This window comes from Triturus cristatus, chromosome 7, assembly GCF_964204655.1.
Source record: "Triturus cristatus chromosome 7, aTriCri1.1, whole genome shotgun sequence".
In the NCBI taxonomy this organism is placed as follows: Eukaryota; Metazoa; Chordata; class Amphibia; order Caudata; family Salamandridae; genus Triturus; species Triturus cristatus.
In genome coordinates this window covers 244,848,289-244,871,863 of record NC_140590.1, presented here as the reverse complement: position 1 = coordinate 244,871,863, position 23,575 = coordinate 244,848,289, and positions in this window count along the sequence as shown.

Sequence of the window (23,575 nt, the reverse complement as noted above, 5' to 3'; positions counted from 1 at the left end):
TATGCAGTTACCTGCATCTGTATCGGAGGGAGTGACTTATCACCACCTTCCAGTAACTTATGGAATAACATGTAGTGTAATAGCTAGTTTATTTTACCAAACAGGGAAGTTAGAGTATTATTTTTCAGACGTAGATAACATATTTTCACAAGTACCATCAATTAACAAGCTAAACAAGGTAAAACCTGCAAAGGTATTAGGTGAATTTTTCTTAGAGACTAAAGAACTAACATTAGAATATATATTTAAAAACAATTTGACTTGTAGTTCGAAGAAAGAAGAAAATACATTTTTGGATATGGTTGAAGAAAGGAGATTGAAAATGCAAAGGAAGGCATCTGAAGGAAAATTGGAAAAGACAGTCTGGGATGTAGAAATGGAAAAACACTTGAAAGGAGAAGCTAGTCCGACTATGGCTTTAGATTGGCCTCAGAAAGGGAAATTGTGTATTAGAAGGAATCAGACTGCATATGATAATTACTTTGTAGGTAATAGTGAGTGCCATGATACATACCGAATCATGGGTGGATGGGGATTTAAAGGTGGAAATGATCCAGTTTTTCCTGGGTTATACTTTATTTGCGGGAACAAGGCGTATTATCGTTTGCCAGACCATTGGTATAGCACATGTTATGTAGGCCTGGTTTTTCCGAAGATTTTTCATATGGGAAGAGGTGAACCTGGTGTACACAACTTAGGTAGTTAGCACGTAGGAAGAGAGAATCTTGGTCAGAAATTGTGGGTGATATCTTTGGAGCATTGATACCAGCAGTGGGAATATCTCTAAATGCAAACAAAATTAGAAGGCTTTCAACATTAGTGGATCGCTTGTCAACAAGCACCGCTGGAGGATTTTTGTTGGTAAACACTGAAATGGTTGCTATGCGTGCCATGGTAATGCAAAATCGACATGCCCTTGATATATTATTTTCAAAGGAGGGTGGAGTCTGTGGAATGCTGAAAGTTCAACATTGTTGTACTTACATTCCAGACGAAAGTAAAGATTTGAAAATTTATATTAAAAACATAACTGAACTGCATAATGAAATAGCACCACTGGAGGTTGAAGGTGTTTGGGAAAAGATTGGAAAGAAAATATCTGCTATTAAGAATTTCTTAGTCAACCTAGGTAGTACCTTTTTAGGTAAAATCTTATTTCCGTTAACATGTGTGATTCTCATAGTATTAATAATAAGATTAGGGTGTATTTGTCATAAAAAGAATAAAATTCAGAAAAAGTTAAAAAGAGAAAATTTGAGGAGAAAAGATAAGAAACAAGAGAGGGAATTTGAAGAAATAGAATTAGAAGAAGTCAAGGAGAATATGTATAAGACAGCGAAAAGAGAAGAGACTAGGAAACTGAGTTATGAATAAAAGCAAGAACTCACTTCGATTCCATAAAAAGAAATACAACATTTTAATGGTGTGGTGACATAATCACCAAAGGGGGGATTGATGGAGCGGGAAGTACAAAATGTTGTATACCCCCCCATTCTGCACGTTCATACTAATTAGAATAATCTATTAAATATAATACTATTAATGTGTTTGTGTGAAATTTAATCAACATTACTAATGTACGAAAACATACGTGGGATTTGCATTTTGCATGGCTAAAATAATTTGTAATTAACATATGTACGCATACTAATAATAGAAAAATAGAATATCGCATGATACATGTTGCTTTTGTGACGTTTTCGTATGTTGCACCAGATGACATCACTGGGTGAATATGAACGCTTTAAATGTCGCCATATGCTGGATAATTACAAGCACATAGGGGAATTAGTCAGGGTTTAACATTTTATTCATAATTTCCATGTTTTAATTACTTTTTGTGTTTGTTTCACTTAAGTTATCCTTTGGGCCTACAAACACGATGGCCGACTGACACACTCCACGCGATAGCCACCATTCCACGAGGTTTCAGACCAAGTGCGCTTGCGCCAAACACCCGTACCAGTAGCCTCAACATGACCCCAGCCACGATGTGCCTTAGCAAGGTCACGATGGGACGCTTGCCAAATGTTCAAACAAAGGACTTATGCAAGGAACCGGATGGATCATGCCTGACAATATGACATCATGAACTGTGTGAAACTTCACCGGACGATCCCAACCAACCAATGGGATGAGCCCAAATCTCAAAATTGTAACTTTTGGTCCTTATTTCCATTATAAAAATGACGTTAGAATAGAGAGGCTTGCTGCTTGCTGTTCTGGTTCTACTTAGCTCGTACTTCCTTTTGCTGACGGAGACGACGGTGACGCTACGTGACGGCGGTGTTCCTGAATCTTTGACAGACTGAATTACTGTCCAATGTCTTGATGAACTAAAGACATACGAAAATCTATAGGCACTGCTCGATATTTGCACGTCTCTGGTCCTTGACCTGATCTTTGGGACTGCAGCGTGCTGACGACTAAATTTGATGACTTAGAGGACGACCGATAGCCAGAATATGTAAATATGGTATTCTGTGATTTGCATAATAATTAATACATTTACTAGATGGAACTAAAATTCTTGCATTATTTAGATAAACAAGAATATTGATTACCAAGAAAATGTGTTTGGTCGTTTATTGAAAGGGAGTAGATTAGGATTTTGAGTATGCTTTAGCGGGACTAAATCATCAAACTCAAAACAACTAATTTGATCCGTCGATTACGTGGGAGAAGTATCTTAATATTTAGGTTTATGATGTGCAGTAATAAAGGTATTAGTGTATAGAAGTGTAAATAAGTTTTTTCTCTATAGGTTATAAGGTATTCCTTTCATATCAGCGCTTGGAGCACTCATCTCTCCTGTAAGTGCAGACCAGTGAGAAGCGAAGTGTGAATGTTGGTGTTATGGGCCCCACCAAATGATTGTAGGAGTGAATGTGTTAATGTGATATTTGGTCTGTGACGAAGGGAGGATATTAGGTACGGGGTTTTGTCCCGATTCCCGTTACCCAGGTTTCCGCGCTGCATCACTTTCTGTACTGCTCCAGGTTTGGAAGGCGCAGAAATCTTATTTGTATGGGCTGCATGCACTGTGCCCGGTACGATTGCGTTGGCATGTACATCTTTCCATGTATTTACTGAGCTAGTTAGTTTTCCATTAGCATACACACGTTACCTAGTGAACAGAACATGCACATGCATTTCAAAACAGAAATCACCATTATTATGTTGCTGACATGGAAGAGGGACACCAGCTGCAAGACCTCCAACTTTCTAGAAGGACTGCTTCGGGACTGTCTTAACGGTGTAGCTATTGCTTTCCCAAACCGTTATGACCACTGGCGTTGCTTGCTCTTTTATATTACCTCAGTTGTCTTTCAAACAATCCAGCACAGCGGGCCTGTGGTGATTGCCCATGGAGATGATGGCATTAGCTAGTAGAAGCTGCTCTTTGCTTAATTTTTTGTGACAGAAAAGGTGCAGAAACTTGAAAGCTCTCGTGAGAACGGGTTCTTGCTTTTCAGATGCTTGCCCATTTGCCGCAAGATCGGTGCACGTATGTGTGTTTGTATGTGGGGTACTGCACTGTACCGAAGAACCAGCTAGTTGCATAGTGATAAAATCTACCTTTAAGTTACACCAAAGATGGCTGCATAGTTAACGGGCAATAGCCAAGAGCCATCTTTGCAAGGGTTGTCATTGCCATTATGCCATTATGAGTAACAGCAGTGTTAAATGCTTGCAGATGGGGCCAAGTTTTTATAAAATTACTCAAGAATGTTCATGTGATCACTGCTCCGCCCCGCCCCGTACTTGGAAACTCCGACCGTTGACCGAGATGTGAGGTTTTCGGTTCTGCCGGCGCTTGAGAGAACGGAGAGGCGGAGAGGCAGAGTTATCAGTGGTTGCTGCTGGTTTCTACTTTGCCGGTCCTGGTGAACTGCTTCTTTGGCTTGTGGCTGGAAGATGGAAAGACGGAAAACGAGGTAAAAAGCGAAAGGAGAAAGCAGACCCAGCTGCAACGTGAAGGAAAATGTTACAGTCAGTGAAAACTCGGCGATGGAGTGAAATGGAGTGAAATGCAACGGATTCGCTTTTGCTAGGATAACAGAGGGGTGCAAGGAGGAGGCGAGTACACTGCTCGCAACCCATTTGTATTTGGCCGCTGCTTTTGTATGGCTTTACTTACTTGGCCGCTGGCATGGTTGCTGAGAGAGCTGAGTGACCCGGCAGCGCCGGGGGGCGGACTGCTCTCCTCTGAACTCCCCCTGTTTTGACCCAGTAATCTTCCCTATGAGGTTTTACCAAAGGGGAAATAAAGGCCTGGAGAGGGTTAAAGCAGGTTAAAGAGCCTGCTGCTACATGACACCAGTTGCTTTTTGGGAAAAGGGAGATCTTCTGGTGTGATGACAGGCTGAATAAAGCTGAATAAAGCTGAGTCCTATGGCGTTGAGTTGACTGGGAGCTGAACTTTCCATGGCAAATTCTTTGAACAACGGATAGTGCTGGACGATAAGCAGATCCTCTACAGAATGATCCGAAGAATAGAGGTGAGGTGAGGGGGCTGCAGTTGAGGGGGACTAGGAGGACTAAGAGGATTCGGCCTGGTAAGAAACGGCTTTAGCTCGATTATAAAAACTCTGGATTTTTCAATATTTAAAATCTGGGTCATCTCCAGGGGTTTTTCATCTGCCTCTGCTTCCGAGAGAGAAACTGTTGTATCCTTTTTTTTTGGGGGGGGAAAATTACAGTTTGAATGTGAGCCTTTATCCGGACTACATGGAGGTGAAAAGGGCCGGACTTTGTAGAGGGTTTAGAGGTGCATTCTGGGTATTGGAGTCCAGCTGAGATTGGGTCAGCTGTATGACGATAAGTTGTATAAGGAATCTCCAAGGCGTTGAGAGGAAAGCCCTCAGACATAACCTTGTCGGCTTTTTGGGTAAAAGACTCAAAAGCTCGAAGGCGCTTCTGGGTTCAAGATTCGATATCGGTGCAGACCTCTCAGTGAAAAAGAGTGAAAAAGAGTGTGCCGGGAATAGAGAAATCCAGTCAGAAAAGATAGCCCTGCTCTTGAAGACGGACTTTTAGGTCATCATAAAGTCTGTGGGCTGAGCTTTCAGAGATGGGGAAGTTATTGAATACCCGCCTGGCGAAAGCAAAGACTAATCGACTTCTTGCTAGAGAAGCAAGAGAGGCTAAAAAGGCAGCCCGCTTAATTGGGGTAGAAGGTGCCTCGCCCTCTCCACCGTCTCATTTCACAGACTCTACGGCTGAGACCTCGGAGGGAGAAATAGAGGAAGAGAGCTCAGCAGTTGATAGGCCACAACTAGCCTTGTCAGACCAGAGTGCTATTAAAAATTCAGATACTACAAATACTGTAGCCTCATCGATAAATCCGCAAGTAGAAAGCGAAGGCAGTATGCAGAAAAAATCCAGAGATAAAAGTGACAAAAGGGCGACCAAGCAATTTCCACTCTTTCAGAAAAAACTCATCAAGGATATAGACAGTCCTCAATCCCCTCAATCGCCTCATAAGCCCATGATTTCTCTAGATCCTGCTCTCGCTTTATTATCAACCGAGCTAATTAACTCTGCTCTATCTAATGTTCTAGACGGGGTTCCGAACCTTACAGCTATTACTCAGAGTCAAGATCTTAGCGGTGATCCCCAGGAGTTAAGGAAGGGATTAAGCTCGGAGCAGAGACTCGATAAGCAGCTTAGCGCTACCAAGGAAGCAGGGTCAGCTATATCAACTATGGCCCAACTACACCAGGAGGAAGGAGTTCAGGAAGGGGGGGTCAAGATCTTCCCCACCTTCCCCAGGGGCCACAACTGTAATGCCATCCACTCCGGACCCTAATCGATCCTCAGATTTGACTGGAGATTTTCAGATCAATGTTAAGGACATGCTAAATTTGATTCTAGAAGAAATCCGAGATATAAAAAAAACTCAGAAGGCGGAACTTGACTCCTTGAATCAACGTCTGGAGAAAATGGAAAATATTATGGGTAACCTCCCTGTTAAGCTCCAGGAGGCAGAGGAGAGAATCTCCGTATTGGAGGACCAGCTATTTAAAATGACAAAAGAGGTTAAAGTAGGAGCCAAAAGTAAACAGGCGCTGGAATCCAAACTGGAGGAGTTGGAAAACCATTCACGTAAATCTAACCTTCGCCTAGTTGGCGTACCTGAAGGAATAGAAGGGTCGCAAACTTTAAGCTGGGTCAACACCTTTATTAAAGAAAAAGTTATTCCGGACTTCCAGGGTGACCTTACAATTATGAGAGCCCATCGCGTCCCAGCTCATCCTTTCCCTAACTCAACCCTTCCACGCACGATCCTGATCAACTTCGCAGATTTTCGAATAAAGGAAGCAGTTCTTACAAAAGCCGTTCAGCAGAGACAGTTCCCAATTAATGAGACTATTAAATGTAGAATCTTTTCGGACATGTCTGCCACTGCTGCCCGCCGCAGGAAGGAATTTGTAAAAATGTTGCAGTTATTTAAGGCAAAGGGGGCACAAGCATCAATTGCACAACAATGCAAATTGCGTGTATTAGTGAAGGGAAAGTTTTTTTTGTTTACGGATGTTGACGAGGCACAGGGTTTTCTGGAGAAGATAACGAAGGATTGGAATAGTGTTAGGTTGATATAGCAAATGTTTTATAGTCGCCCCTTTTTTGCAGAATTTATGGAAACAGGAGTAAATTCGATATTAACTCGCCATGTTAGGAGAAAATTAAAAACTTATTTCTCCCCTCTTCTTTTTTTTTTTTTTTTTTCCTTCCTGTTTCTCCTTTTATTCTTTACTCTTCTGGTTTAGGGCGATTAGCTTAGAGGGCTTCATGATAATTGTAAGGTTCGTTAGAAAAATTAAATTCTGGAGGGCAAAAAAGGGAAAAAAAACAAAACAAAAAAAAAAAGCAACACGCATCATAGTATTGAGGGGCGGGTAAGGGGTAGATTCACCGGGTGTAATGACATAACACCCAAATTGAGTAGGGGTTGGGGAAAGTGGAAGGAGCGGTGGAGGGGGGATAGTCTACTTTTCTGGGGGTGGGATAGGGCACTTAAAAATAGGAAAAATGCAACCGGTAGTTTCAATAATTGGTTGATTATTTTTGTATGCTTCATTTGCTTTTTAATTTTTTTTTCTCGGAATATTACATTGATTGGTTTTTTAGATCATTTCCTTTTTTTTTTTTTTTTAAATGGCTAAGAGGCTAAAAATAATTTCGTTTAATGTTAACGGCCTGAATAATCGGAAAAAAATGCGGGCTATTGAAGCATGGCTAAAAACAGAAAATCCTGAAATTATTCTGTTACAAGAAACTCATATCTCGACTATAAACATTTTGGGATTTTTGATGTTTAAAACCTGGGCCAGCTACAGAGGTTTTTCATCTGCATCTGCATCCCATAGAGGGACTGCTATATTTATAAAAAAAAGGCTTACAAGTAGAGTGTATTAATTCAGACAAGGATCCATTTGGGAGGTGGTGTTGGGTGACATGCTCTTTTAGATCCAAACCATGCCCTCTGACCTTTGTAAGCTACTATGCACCTGTTGAAGATGACGCCAAAACATATGACGATCTTTTTCTCTCTCTAAATCATGTTGTTGGAGATTTGATCGTAGGCGGGGATTTTAATATTTTGATGAGTCCACATCTGGATTCCACGGTCCAAGGGAAAAAGCAGACAAAGCCTAGATCTCTTAAAACATTGATAGATCATTCGGATATGCTAAATTTACAAGATCCTTGGCGAGCAGTATATCCGACTTTAAAGAAATTTACATGTGGATCAGGACGGTTTGGATCTGCCTCACGCATTGATTTTTTTTTAATCTCTCGGAATTTAGATTTTTGTCAACAAAATTTCTTTTTCAATGGATTTTCGGACCATGCAATGCTATCTCTAGAAATTCATGTGGGCTCTGGTTTAAAAACACCTAAACGCTGGTTATTTAATAAGTTGCATCTGAATGACGCTGAGTGGGTAAAGTTTATGGACACTGAGATTAGACAATTTTTAATTCAGAACATTCATTCTGCAGAACCTAATATAGTTTGGGACACACTTAAAGCCTTCATTCGGGGGTTAGTAGTAAGTAAAGAGGCAGTCGCCGCCAAAAATGCTAAGGTGAAGAAATTAAAAAAAGATAAGATCCATATTTGTAATGCGGCCTTTTTAAAGAATCCCTCTTCCACCACCAAAGTTCAGCTTGAACAAACCAAACGTGAGCTTTGCACTGTATATAGCACTCAAAGCGAGATCTTTTTCCAACAGTCTCAGCAGAAAATCTATGAGGAAAGCAACTTTACTGGTAGGCTCCTGGCGTGGCAGGCCAAGGAACAAGCAGCCACGAATCAAATTAAAGCTTTGAATTCCCCATGTCTAGCAGGCTTTACGGAGGATCCAGGTGAGATTAATCGTATTATGCTTGCTCATTACCAGACCATCTATGGCCAACTTCAGTCAGTCGATGATCTGTTGTTGAAAAAGTTCCTGCTTGAAAATCCACCACCCATGTTGATGGAAACAGATAAAAATCTTATGGCCCACTCGTTTTCATTAATAGAGTTGGAAGAGGCGATAAAGAGCTTACCTAATGCTAAAGCATGTGGCCCAGATGGCTTACCCGCCGAATTTTCTAAAACTTTTTTTAAGGCGTTTGGTGAACTCTTCCTCTTCTTGATAAATTTTATGCTAGATGGGGGGGGTATTCCAGAGTCTTTTAAACAGGGAAATATTGTTAGCTTTCCGAAGAAGGGCAAAAATAAAAGGGATCCCAACTCTTATCGCCCAATTACATTGTTGAACTCGGACTATAAGATTGTTACAAAACTTTTATCTCTCCGGTTCAATAAATATGCGGCAAAATTGATACATGTCGACCAAAATGGATTTTTACCGGGCAGACAGTTAGCTACCAACACCCATTTTCTTGCAGAAGCCTTGGATTATTTTGAAATTCAGAACATCCCCGCGTTAGTTTTATTGCTCGATGCGGAAAAAGCTTTTGATTTGGTTGTTTGGAAGACGTTGTTTTGTATTTTGAATTCTTTTAATATTCCAACGTCTTTTATACTCTTAATTTAGAATTTGTATAAGAATGCAGTGGCAAATGTAATTATTAATTCGACCGTGGCAGGGTCCATTAATATTAAGCGTGGCACAAGGCAAGGATGTCCTTTATCACCAGTGCTATTCGCCTTTTTCATCGAACCCTTGGCAATCGTAATACGAAACTCCCCAGATATCCTTCCTCCAATTCCGACTATGCCGTCGTTAAAACTTTATGCAGACGATATTATGTTGTTAATTAAGCCTACAATAGAAGTACAAATCAAAGTCTTCCAACTATTCGAGGACTTTGAAGCATTAGGAGGGTATCGAATAAATAGAGCCAAAACGGAAGTTATACAATGTGGGAGATCTGCTTTTGATTTACATCCAGACATCCAAGGCTCAGTAAATCTTAATCCAAAACGATATCTGGGGATTTTCTATTCAGCGTCATTTGAAGATTTATTTAAACTTAATTATACGCCACTTTTAAGAAAAGTTCAAGGGTTATTGATTCGTTGGAATATGCTTCCTTTATCCATCTTAGGTCGTGTGTCTCTTATCAAAATGTCTATTTTACCATTGTTTAATTTTCTGTTTTCTTCAATACCATGCACTTTATCAAGCTCGTTTTTCTCTCAGGTTGAGTCCATGTTTACAACTTTTGTATGGGCAAAAAAAAAACCCTCGCTTAGCACTTGGCACTTTATATGAAGATTTAGATCAGGGAGGGCTCGCACTTCCGAATCTAAAATATTACTATGATGCTTATTTTGCACAGTATTTATCTAGGTTCAAGCCTTTACCACATGCACATTTCTATTGCAATTTCTTTTTTAATCTAATTTGTACTGAAACTCAGATTAAGTCTCCCATGTTATTGTTTAGGTACCCAAAGTTGGTACGATATAAATGCCTCCAATGTATTTTTAAAAGACGTCAGGCCTTCTTTAAAAAATATTCTATTCCCACAATTAATTCAGCCACCTTAATAGAAGAAATCCTTCCCTTAATAGGAATTAAACAACCCACCCACCTGACAGCAAAATGGGCGGAAGTCGGGTACCGTAAAATATCAGACTTCTTAAGGGGCGGTAACTGGATGACGGTAGCAGAAATATCTCCAGGGATCGCTAAGGATTTTATTTTGGTTAACTCTTATGGCTGTCTATATAAATATCTAGTAGAAGTAAACCCCACCTCTTTTATGATCCAAAATCAACTTGTAGAGGATTTGTTAGTTAAAGCAGTCAATAAGAATCCAGGTGCTTGGAAAACTTTCCTGGCTTCTTTCAAACAATTGGATCTTGAGCCAAAAGCAATTAAGAAATGGGCTGATCATGAAAATTGTGTAGTATCTCCTCAGATTTGGTCTACAATTAATAAGTTAAATTTCTGCACTCTCAGAGGGGCTAATTGGCGTAGGATGCTGTTTTTTAGTAAATGGTTATTGTATCGAACCCCCGCTGTTTTAGCTAGGATGTTCACTAACCAGTCCTCTCAATGTTTTCGCTGCATGAATTATGCACACGCTAATTGGTCACATATTATGTTGAGTTGCCCAAATATCAAAATTTATTGGACTGAGATATTTTTTTCATTAGAACAAGAGTGCAATATAAAGCTTGAGGTTAACAGTAGGCTAATATTACTTGGTTACGACCCAGATCTTCTCTTCTCGGAATCCATGATTAGATTGCTCTACATAGCAATTGCGATCGCAAGGTCGCTTCTGCTGCAAAATTGGCGTTCGGATTCCATACCCTCAGCTATAAAATGGGTTCAGAAGATGAGGAGGGTCAAGAAGAGCGAATATACCTATGCCGCACGCATTGGAGGCCTTAAGAAGTTTGAGAAAATATGGGGTAATAAGTTTGATTTTTGATTATTAGCCTTGGGAGATATTTGAAATTGCTATTAAGACGTGATTGAGTCAGGGGAGGCTTGAGCTTTTTTATGAATTTTACTAAAGTTGCCTTTAAGATAATTCTTTGTCTTAGATTGTTAAACAGGCTGAAAATTTGTAATATTCTGTGATCTATTAATCAATTATTTGTGTTGTAATATAATATCATGTTTTTAATCGGGTTGCAATAAAAAAAAATTAAAAAAAAGAATGTTCATGTGTCCATAACCAGTTTTATGTTTCCATGTGTCTCCAATACGCTGTTTATTAATAACAATTCCAAATACTAATGGAAATTCTGAAATGTGATCCATTCACACCTACGTATACACCATAATCCAGAAATGTAATTTGTTAGTGCGTTTATGTATATTTTTTGTCCAACCAGAATTATTCAAAATTCAGTAGTTTCAAAAATATGTGTCATTGCTGTAAATAATTCTTTTACAGATCCTCTTTAAAAAACTGCTCACACATTTGAGTTTACTACAATCATATGTATAGCAAATGTCAGCATACATCCAGTTTTATATTGGAAGTTAAGTCTCATACATAGTTTTGACAAAGATTCATCATAACCATGGTCTCAAAAGATGCCCATCATGATTGCATTGATAATGGGCACCATCTTTGAATGGCTTCATCGACACATGTTTTATAAGGCAAAAACACCTTGGTGTGCCTCAATACATAATGTACAAAGTAAACAGGAAAAAGACCAAGGAAATAACCGGTACACAACAGAATTGCCCTTACAGATGGCTCCAGCATTGTGTAACAAGTATTATCAATGCAATACGTCTCGCATTTGCAAGTTTATGCTATGAGTATTGTAAATGACAATGCCTTTTATTCATGTTTTAAAACTCAAAACATAAATAAAAGGCATTGTCATTTACACTGCCAATAGCTCAAACTCACGTAAATGCAAAACCTATTGCATTGCCAATGCTTGTTTAACATATATTAACACAGCCATCATGGGTAACTGTCCCTGGTGTATAGGGCATTCCCCGGCAAACTAAACACATGTTATCAGCCACTGTTCAGCTATACAGGGATTTTGGATTGAAATATTTCAATACCTTGTATGTGTATGGAGGGTCAATCTGGCTCCAACTACTTGGCTGAGAGTTCTGGGTAATGACCCAGCATTGGGCCTGTCCAATAGGTGGGTAATATTAGTATATATTGCAACAGCTGTAGCTTGATCTCTTTTACTTCAAAATTGGTGAACACAGATAATTCCCTCAATGAAGGATTGGCTACAAAAAATGAGACCTGTAAGAAACAGTGAACAGGTATAACAATCCGAACTGGGGGAGTTAGTAAGTTCGAGAAACTCTGGGGACTAGATTTCAATCTGAAGATGAAGGAGCCGTATGAAAAGGACTGATTAAACAGCCCTAGGTTTCCTTCCTCATCCTATTGTAGGCATTTCATGAGCTATTCTCCCTCTATTTATCTGGTTTAAGTCAACTGCATTTAGAGATTTTCTGCTATAATGAAATTCTTTCACTGTAAGATGTTGTACCCTGTAATTTATTCTATTTATGGAATATGAAATCATATTTGTATTGAAAACTCCTATGTGTAATTTATGATGAACATTTACTGTAACTTATACCTATGATACTGCAATACCTGGAACCTAATAAAAATTATGAATGAAAAAAAAGGAAGAAGTCCCAACCTAAACCTTTCAGAATCAGAAACACACAAGGACCGTAAGTGTTAAAACAAATGTGAGGGGACGGGCCATTTTCGAAGTTCCCACTCCACATTAAAACATGAATGAAGTACATTTAAACATTTCCTTCCCTCTGAATTTTCTACACAAATTGCTGTAAGCCGCTGTCAGGTCCCACGGAGGCCTTTCAGGATCGGTTCGTTGCTCAATAGGGGCCCCCCTATTGACAACCTTAATTCCGAGTTGCCGTAAAGGCACGGAAGCTTAAGGGGGTCAATCGGGGGGAGGAAAGGAAGGGAACAGCGGGGAGGGAGATCTGAAAAAGAAGCACACGATTTGTTAACACTATGCCATACACATTAACCACTAGTCCCACCAGTCTTTCTACCTTAAACAACTGGTCTACCTGTAAAGAAAAAGAACCAATTCTAGCTTTGCCAGCAGAAGGACGAATAATGTGTGTCACAGCCTCTTCAAGGCCAGATAGTTGCTGTTAACGCAGGGTTGCCGCAATTCGGTACAAGCAACTCATGTGGCAGGACTGTTGATAAATAAACAATACATAAAACCCCCAGCGCACTCTGCATTTGAAATATTCCCCCCCCCCCTTTTTAGGACTGATCACATGTACCAACCATGAAGGATGTGTTTTTAGGCGTCACTGGGAAAGAAGGTCTTATGCTGCAGCCTAGCGGCCACTCTATAATCACCCAGCTATTAGACAAGACAAAACACACACACACAAACATTTATCACTTGTACATGGATATGGCAGCTGTATAACAGTTAGCGATGATGGTTAGCACATGGCAAGGCAGAAAATGTTTTGGACATTATATCCACAGCGTGGTATTGCTCTTATACCACCTGTAACTCAATCGTTTTCCGTGCGTCCTACGGACAATACTTTTGCAGGGTAAGTAGTTCCTTTAAAGTCTCAGATGGCAGTTAATTCGCAAGTTTTATCAGGTTTGAAGAATTCACGAGTGTGTCAGAACAAAAGGACTCTTGACGGTATCACTGACACCCTTACCGCACCCGGGAAACACCACAACGGATTCTTCACACGCCGAGATTAGCTCCAGGATAATCTCCGAGCTTCTCTTCCTCAGCTCCGGATTTCAAGGCTTCACGGACTTCGTGCCGCGTCACTTCCTGTGCGCGCGCGTCTCCATAACCAAGGCCGCTGGGAGCTGTAGTCTAGTGGCACCATCGGTAGTCTCCCATATGTCACGCATTTCGCGGAACGTTACCGCTGCCCGGTCCCAACGGGCGGCTTCGTCCCCGAGGGTCCTGAAGGGGGCAGCGGTCAGGTGTGCAGCCGTGACAGCCGCAGAGACTTCCCTGGCTTGGGTCTTGAGCTCCCTGGCCATATGGACTTAAGTGACATCTCCCTGACGAGCAGCAGATGAAGTGCATTAAAAAAAGTAAGGGAACTGTGATTTTGTGCACAATAAGGGAGGGGTGAGGAGGTGTTGGGCAGGGTCAGAGGCGTGGCTAAAAAAAAACGATTCTGTAACTTTTTTGGTCTTTCATCTTCAAGTATATACATATAAAATAAGTCACAGCTTAAATGTAAAATCAATGTAAGTTAAGTTATTCAGTGGGAAATGCACTATTGTGCTTTATTAAACCTTTATGTGCAAATGCACTGCAGACGTATGTGTCTGTAAAGAGACAGCCACGGAATTGAATTGAATCCTGGTTGAAATAGTTAGGGGCTAACGCAGGCCCCTGCAGGCCCTGCAGAGCAGGGACCTGTGCTACGCCCCTTTAAAAACACACACTTTGCTGTTCAGGTTGTAACTCCTTTCCAATACTACTCAAAAAGAATACACCTGTGTCACCAGTAAGTGTCAAGTGATTGCAATACCGGCTTCTGAGCTCCCTTTGCATTTGCAGATTGACCCGTTGTGCACATTTACACTTCTTTAAGGGAAGCAGGTGCCCTAGGAAGAAGGATTGTTTAGCTGTGTGTCCACCTTCTGTTTCACAGCACTGGAGACTTACAGCCTTATACTGCAGCTGAAGCATTTCAGCTCTCGGAATTAATCATTAACGAGTGTCTTTTTAGAGAAAGTAGGGGACATTTTTTCCTTTAATTGAAATAAATTTGGGCATGTCATGCCCCTCCGATCCGGCTCACTTCAACCACTGCTGACTAGCCCTAATAAGGCACCATTGCCTGCAGTTGGGTCTAGACTGTCCTCTTTGGGGCTAGGTCTGAGTTGCCTGTGGTTGTTCCCTGTCTGTTATGTGACAGATGTGTGAGTACGAAGGACTGGACATATCAGTGGCTCAGAATAAGCCATTCATTTGTATCCATCCCTTCTGTGCTATCACCAAATGGTGACAGTGAGGCACTCCTGCATACTGATTAGTAAAGCACATAACCCATTTCTTCAGTGTTCAAACTGCATAGCAGAAAGTTACTGTTTACACTGCCTTCAGAGTTGCTCACTTATGCACAAACTGGTATAAAACAGTCACAGGTAGTGCAACATTCTGCTTGTACAGATCATGCCTCAAGCTTCTTAAAGCAATACTAACACACACCACAAGCCCAAAAGATTCTGAGCATGTGGGGTGCTGCAGTACAGCTTAGGATCCTACTTTCAATACCATAGAAATCACAATCAACATTAATATAAGTGTTGTTAAAACTGTGGCACACCTCAGCTCTGCAAATTCAGTCACAGTCTTGCATTACTTTAAGCATGGGGGTTTATATGGTATACCTCAGTCCTCTAAGCAGTTAGAGACCAAGTAGCAAATACCAGCCCACACAGCACCGCTAATTCTATTTTCCTAGCAAGCGCAGATCCACATGATTACAGAATGTGTCTGTCAGTGCAGTCTGGCCTGGTCCATATGCAGGTGTTTTGGTTGGCACTATGAACAGGTACGCTGTTTCATCCATTGCCTACCAAAGAAAAAGTTAGAAAATAATCAAGTAATTTTTTGTTGGAAAACATTAAAAGCACACAGGTCAAAAATGAAGTCTGACATAAAAAAAACCTGTAAAGTAAAAGCATTTGAAACCACCCAAACAGCATTTATAATCCTCTTATAAAGCACACCACAGAAGAAAAGAAATAGAAACAATGTTAACTATGAAAAAAACGCATATAAAATATATATAAATGTTACATTTATAAAGAGGCCTACCATATGACCCTAAACTAACCAACACAGACAACACTAACAAACAACATACTAAAATAGTGTTCTAGACCAACTAACTATTAACTTCTCCCAAAGCACTTGGGGCCTGATTCACAAAGAGCCTCCCCAGTTGCGGCAGAAGCTCTGCAGTTGTGGCAAAATCTCGGCACTCATGGTGGGATCTCTGAACTGCAGTTCTCATTGAGGAGGTTTGGCCATGAATGCGGAGACTCCACTATGGTTGCGGAGCCTCTGCCATTATTGCGGATGCTCTTTGTGAATCGAGCCCTTAGAGAATAAGTGTAAACTAGGCTTACCTGAACTGGAAAATTATGAAAAAGACTACGTAACCAGAGAAACTAGAAACAAATGACAGTAGATGAAAATTTAAAAAAACTTCCATCCCATGTGAAACATTGTAATATATTTGTATTTAATAAGGTTTCTAAAATAATACATAATATGTTAAAAATGTTTTTTAAAAAGGCTATGTTGGAAAGATGTACAAAATGCTATTTCTATTTATACATTTTCAAACATACTGAAAAAAAATAGCCTTTTTTTATTTGTAAATAGTAATTTGATTGTTAAAGTTGCCTATACAACACATTTTTAAAAGAATGCTTAGCTACAAAGAAAAATGTATGTCTAATATAACTGTATCATATGTGTAATGCAAATTATTTTGAAGTTGATACATATTTCTTTTGTTACTAAAACAATTCCAGAAAGCTTGTAATCATTGTAAATAATGTACAGTAACAAATGGTGAACATATAGAAAGAGATGTTTAGAAAACGTATATCACAAAAAAATTACTTGCAGCATGTTGGGATGCCATTCTCACTGACTGCCCTGTTGCCCGCTGTCCAATCACCCAGAGACACCACGACTCCTGCAGGCTCCAGCAACTTACCTGTCACCTGCCCCCATCAGATATACTAGCCAATTTGCCCTGAATTCTCCTCCCCACCCCGCCCCATATCTGTCATTTTGTAGGTTGATGCTCTGTAAATCTGTCTTGTTTTTTCATGGTGTGTAATGACGTGGGCTTGTTCCATAATTTAAAGTTTACTGTTTTACTTTATGTATTTGTTGAATCTCAAGTTAATTTCCCCTTTGACTTTATGATACCACCATTGAAAATGTGCATGAGTTATGTATACGCTGGTCTAATTGGAAATGTAAAAAACATAATAAAAAGATTAAAACAAAATATATATATATATATATATATATATATAGATAGATATATAGATAGATATATATAGGTTTCAGGGACGTTATAGTTACAAATTAGCATTTAAAAAACCTTTGAAATTCACTGAAAAAACCATAGGTTTCAGGGACGTTATAGTTAGTTGGACATTTCACTCATACAAAACCAAAGAAATCCCACCGTTATAGTTAGTTGAGCTAACTATAACTCGCGCCCCCGCAATGCACTGCTGATGACGTCACATATTACATCATTCATGACATGGTCAGTGACATCACTGATGACATCACTGATGACATGTATAAAAGAACAACCTGAACTAGTCAAGTAGAAGAACCTAACCTAGGGGGATGGGAGGTGTCAGAAAACAAATTGATTCTGAAATACACCAAATATAGAAAAAGGAAAAAATTGTCCTTTTCTTGAGTCCCCTCACTCACCAGGGTTTCCCCACGGTGACATGCTTCATCATTGGGGTCCTCCCAGTCCTCTACGGACTGAGGCGTGCTGCGACTTGTGAATTACGTAGGAGCACTCAAATCAGACTATGTGTAGTGCAAGTGAAAGAGTGGAGTGGAATTTAAAATTAGTCAGCTAGTGGGCCAAATAAACTTTATTAATGCTCTAAGCTGAAAAAATAAAAAATGGGGTGATATGCTAAAGTCCCTAGTTATAATGAATAGGTGTACCTAGCATATGGTCTGGTCATCTAGTTTCGAGCTTCCCCAGCTCTTCGTCAGGACAACACCGGGACCAGCCCAGTGAGACAGTGCCACTCCTAGTCAACCTTAATAAGGTGCAAAATGTGAGACGCTGCAATTGTAAGGCATGCGTAACTTATGATACATACGTAATGTACGTCAGACGATATCTGTAGGATATAATAAGACACATATTATTTGGAAAAAAGTAATTCATAAGTACTGTTATCCTTAATAATTGTGAGCACACTACACCCAAGTGATCAATCACTTCAGTCTGTGATGTGCCTCGTTGTGGGTTCTTTATAAAAAAGAAGGAAACAGATGAATGTTAATTCGCTCTCTCCATGCCGGCGTTTTTGTGCTGAAAAGTGATTGTGATTTAACACAATATCCAATAAAAATAACATGTCTGACACAACACGAAACACACATACACAAACATATAGATGACATAAATAAGCGTTTTACATACTTTTTACAAGACATTAATATGCCTCATGGTCAACGGAGGGGCAATGGCGATCTTGTACATCTAAAGAAACAATGTAAAGGTTGCCGTTAAAGCTGTGGTGTGCTTCGTGGTCAATGCGCGCCCTTTTTGGAGACAGTAACGGAAAGGATCGATGTTCTCCGTAAAGCGGGTGGGATGAAATGGAAAAAACTATCCCAGAGCGTTCACTTACTTGTACACGGACAGCCACGCTTCTGAACACCTACTTGGGCCAACACCTACCGGACCGCATTCTGGCGTGTCTCCGGTGTGGTGTTGTTTATGTAGATCAAATGGAGTGGAAAGTGAAGGAGGGACTCGTACTCGGAGCAACATCCGGGTGTGGCCATCATGGATTGGGACCATTTACCCAGGGTGTGTAGATGAATAACATGACGATTTTTTGCAAACAACATTAGAGGAAGTTGAGGTTAAATGTAAAAGTTAATTTATCAGAGGAAATCTCGTGAATAAGGAATTATAGGGAAATATAATGGACAAAAAACGGGAAATCCAATGGATAAAAAACATAGACAAGTCAGCAGAGTATGCTAGAGAGAGAGCCGCCATAGTGAGAAGGGTGTAAGAGAACTGTGTTAAACTTACATCCATTATTAGGCTGCTCAAAAATACAAATTTGTTGTTAGATAATTGCAAACAGGAGTATATTGTTAAGACGAGATCTGTAGGGGTATGATGTTTAAAAATCAAAATTATTCGGATCTCAAGTAATGGAAAAAAAAGGAAAAAAAGGACCATGACGGCGCCAATGATACAGTTTAAGACTATCGCAGTGGGTATCAATTTTATGTGAATTGTCCCCAGGGTATATCGTCATTCAAACCATGGCTATCAGAACGTAGCTTAAAAACCCATCGCTGTTCCTTCTCGTGTAGTTTTTTCTCAATGTTTAGCTGATTGCTTACGTGTTCCAGAATGACCCAATTAAGGTCATTAGGTGTGTGCTGTTTTTCCAGAAAATGGGTGGTCATTTTGGTGTTGTTGCGTTTACACCTGAAATTGCTCCGGTGTTCGATAATCCTGGTATTTACCTTCCTTGTGGTCATCCCCACATAGTGAAGGTTGCAGACACAGGTGATCAGGTATACCACCCCTGTCGTGTTGCAGTTGGTAAAGGATCGGAGGTCCCATGTCATACCGTTGTTGTAGGTTACTGTTTTTGTCACTTTGGTTAAATGACATACACTGCAGTTGCTGCATGGGTAATGGCCCTGAGGCAGTGGATGTAACAAACGTAAAGGGCCCATGGTACTTGTGGGGTTGGGGCGAGTGTGGACTAAAAAGTCCCTCAGGTTCTTAGCTTTCCGATGGCTGAACATGGGTTTTTGTAAGTCTAAACCTCCACTGTTCAGGGTCCGCCAATGTTTTTTTATTATTTTAGTTACTTGATTTGATGCAATATTGAAGGTGGTAATACAAATTTGTCGTTTGCGATCTGGTTGTCTGTTCTCTGGTTTGTCTTCCAGTAGTGCCTCTCTGTTGTTGTTTAGAGCTCTTTTTTGTGCTCTGGATACAAGATATTGTGGATATTGCCTTCGTAACAGTTTTTGAGACAAGTCATTGGCTTGATTATTATAGTCCTGACGTGTAGTACAGTTGCGTCGCAGGCGCAAAAATTGTCCGAAAGGAAGGTTGTCTTTCAGACTTCTGGGGTGAAAACTGTCATAGACTAGTAAGCAATTCCTTGCTGTAGGTTTGAAATGTGTAGTAGTGATTACTCGTCCTTCATGTGCTATTATGTTTAAATCAAGAAAGACCAGACTGGATTTACTCATAGTGAAAGTAAATTTCAAAAAAGGATCTTGTTGGTTTAGCCAGATCAGGAAGAACTCTGCTTCTTCTTCGTTCCCCTCCCAAATCAAAAGCACATCATCTATATACCTTTTCCATAGTTTAATATGGTTGATTTGTGGGTTGTGCTGATGGAGAATCTTTTGTTTCTCAAGGTGGTATACGTAGAGTCCTGCTAAGCTCGGCGCAAATGTACTTCCCATGCTGGTACCGTGGGTTTGTTTGTACAAAGTGTCATTGAATTGGAAAAAGTTTTCAGTTAAAGCCAGGCGACAACATTCAAGAACCACATGTCTGGTTGTATGGTAGTCCCAGTTGCTTAGAAAAAGTACTTCCTCCAGGATGTCCAAGGTGTCTTGGTGTGGGAGACTGGTGTAGAGGCTCTCCACATCTAAACTGATCAGTATACTGGTTGTAGGATTGAACTCAAGGTCCTTGATTAAACTAAGGACTGCCTTAGTGTCCTGTAGGTATGTTTCGGTGGCTTGGACCAAGGGTCTTAAGAATGCATCTGCAAACTTAGATAAAGGTTCCAAAATAGAACCTATGCCTGATACTATTGGTCTACCAGGTGGCGCCTCCATTGACTTGTGTATTTTGGGAATTGTGTAAAAATAAGGGATTATGGGTTTTCTGTTTTCCAGAAAATCCGCTTCTTTTTTACTGATCCACTCGTTTGCCAAGGATTCCTCCACCAGGCTGGCAATCTCAATCCGTAGACGTTCTGTGGGGTCTTGGTGTATTACCAGATAATTACGTTCATCTGCCAACAGCCGTAGGCATTCTTTTTGATAGTCGGGGGTGTTTTGTAGAACTATTGCCCCACCCTTGTCAGCTGGTTTTATAGTTAGGTCTTTGTTGTTTGAGAGTTGGTTTATAGCCTCTTGCTCGGCTTTGCTAGTATTATGAAACACTTTGATTGTTTTCGGGTCTAATTCCGTTACCTCCTTCAACACCGCTTTTTCGAATGCTAGTAATTCGATAGGAAGGTTGTGTGCTGGGGGAGTGAAATTGGATTTTTTATGTAGTCCTGTATCCGTGGGGATACTGGTATTAGGTTCGTTATCTCTAAAGTAGATTTCCAGTTTGATCTTGCGAATAAACTCTTTTAATTCGCAGACAAGTCTGAATTTATCCAGTGAGGCTGTAGGTACAAAACCTAATCCTTTTTCCAAAACATTTTTCTGAACAGTAGTAAGAGTTATTTTTGACAAGTTCACTACTAGACTGGGTTGTTGCTCGTCGAGGGCATGTTCGGTGGTCCCATGCTCCGTGTGTGGCTCCTCTCTGTCTCCAAAGGCTGGGCCCATTGTACTTGTTGGCCTCGTCTGTTTTTTCCTCTTAAAGGAGTCTTGCCTCTCCCTAAAAAAGACTGACTCTGGTCTTGGTTCTGTGGTCCATCCCAATATGGGTAGGGTTGTTGTGGGTAAGATGGGTGAAATGGGGGAGGTCCATAGAAGAAATGTGGTGGTGGAGGGGCGTATGGTGGCATGTTTTTGTATGAGGGCCAACCAAATCTTGGTCCGCCTCTATTTCTTTGACGTCCTGCTCTTGATCGTCTGTTTCTGTCGGTGAAGTTATAGTTCCTACCAGAGTCTGAAATATCAGAACCTGTATCAGAGCCATCACTGTCCGTGTTGTAGCCTGGGTTGTGATTGGTGGGGATGTAATCATCTCTGGTGTAAGGATACACTTTTTCTAGAGAGAAATTCTTCTGATCTTTTTGTAATTTGACGTATTTGGTGTCTTTAAGGCTCATTTCAAACTCCGTCATGGTCTTGTTAAGTTCCTCAAGCCGTTTTTTTAGTTCAGCTGTGCTTTGAAATGTTTTTAAACGGACCTCCAAATCATGGATGCCAATTTTCATTTCCTCAGAGAGGCGTGCCGCAGTTTTTATAATTAGCACAAGCCAATCTCTGGTACAGTGCCAGGATATTAGTGACCAATCCTTCTTGAAGAGTTTGTCATTTTGGAAAATAAAGGGTTCATTCCTGACTATCAAGCCGCGTGGGGCAATGTTGGCTCTTACATATTCCGTCATCATAATTCCATGAATCAATGTTTTAATTTGTTCTCGTTTTAATTCTGTCAATTCATCCCAGCATTGGCTGGCTTCGTTAGTGTCCCTGGTACTGGTCCAGCCAGGGGAAGCATTGATGCTATGATTCTGTCGACCTCATCTTGTGAGTAGGTAAGGCCTGTTCTATCTGTCATGTTGACTTATATTGGAAAAGTATGTGTGAAAGGAAAGTCAGACAGTGGTTGGATAAAAAGTAGGGGGGGGGGTTTCCCACAGCTGCACGCTGTAAATAATGGTTATCAAAAAAAGGGGGCAATAGAGGTTGATGGTTAGGTTCACCCTCCAGCAGTATATGTATAAAAGAACAACCTGAACTAGTCAAGTAGAAGAACCTAACCTAGGGGGATGGGAGGTGTCAGAAAACAAATTGATTCTGAAATACACCAAATATAGAAAAAGGAAAAAATTGTCCTTTTCTTGAGTCCCCTCACTCACCAGGGTTTCCCCACGGTGACATGCTTCATCATTGGGGTCCTCCCAGTCCTCTACGGACTGAGGCGTGCTGCGACTTGCGAATTACGTAGGAGCACTCAAATCAGACTATGTGTAGTGCAAGTGAAAGAGTGGAGTGGAATTTAAAATTAGTCAGCTAGTGGGCCAAATAAACTTTATTAATTCTCTAAGCTGAAAAAATTAAAAATGGGGTGATATGCTAAAGTCCCTAGTTATAATGAATAGGTGTACCTAGCATATTGTCTGGTCAACTAGTTTCGAGCTTCCCCAGCTCTTCGTCAGGACAACACCGGGACCAGCCCAGTGAGACAGTGCCACTCCTAGTCAACCTTAATAAAGTGCAAAATGTGAGACGCTGCAATTGTAAGGCATGCGTAACTTATGATACATACGTAATGTACGTCAGACGATATCTGTAGGACATAATAAGACACATATTATTTGGAAAAAAGTAATTCATAAGTACTGTTATCCTTAATAATTGTGAGCACACTACACCCAAGTGATCAATCACTTCAGTCTGTGATGTGCCTCGTTGTGGGTTCTTTATAAAAAAGAAGGAAACAGATGAATGTTAATTCGCTCTCTCCATGCCGGCGTTTTTGTGCTGAAAAGTGATTGTGATTTAACACAATATCCAATAAAAATAACATGTCTGACACAACACGAAACACACATACACAAACATATAGATGACATAAATAAGCGTTTTACATACTTTTTACAAGACATTAATATGCCTCATGGTCAACGGAGGGGCAATGGCGATCTTGTACATCTAAAGAATCAATGTAAAGGTTGCCGTTAAAGCTGTGGTGTGCTTCGTGGTCAATGCGCGCCCTTTTTGGAGACAGTAACGGAAAGGATCGATGTTCTCCGTAAAGCGGGTGGGATGAAATGGAAAAAACTATCCCAGAGCGTTCACTTACTTGTACACGGACAGCCACGCTTCTGAACACCTACTTGGGCCAACACCTACCGGACCGCATTCTGGCGTGTCTCCGGTGTGGTGTTGTTTATGTAGATCAAATGGA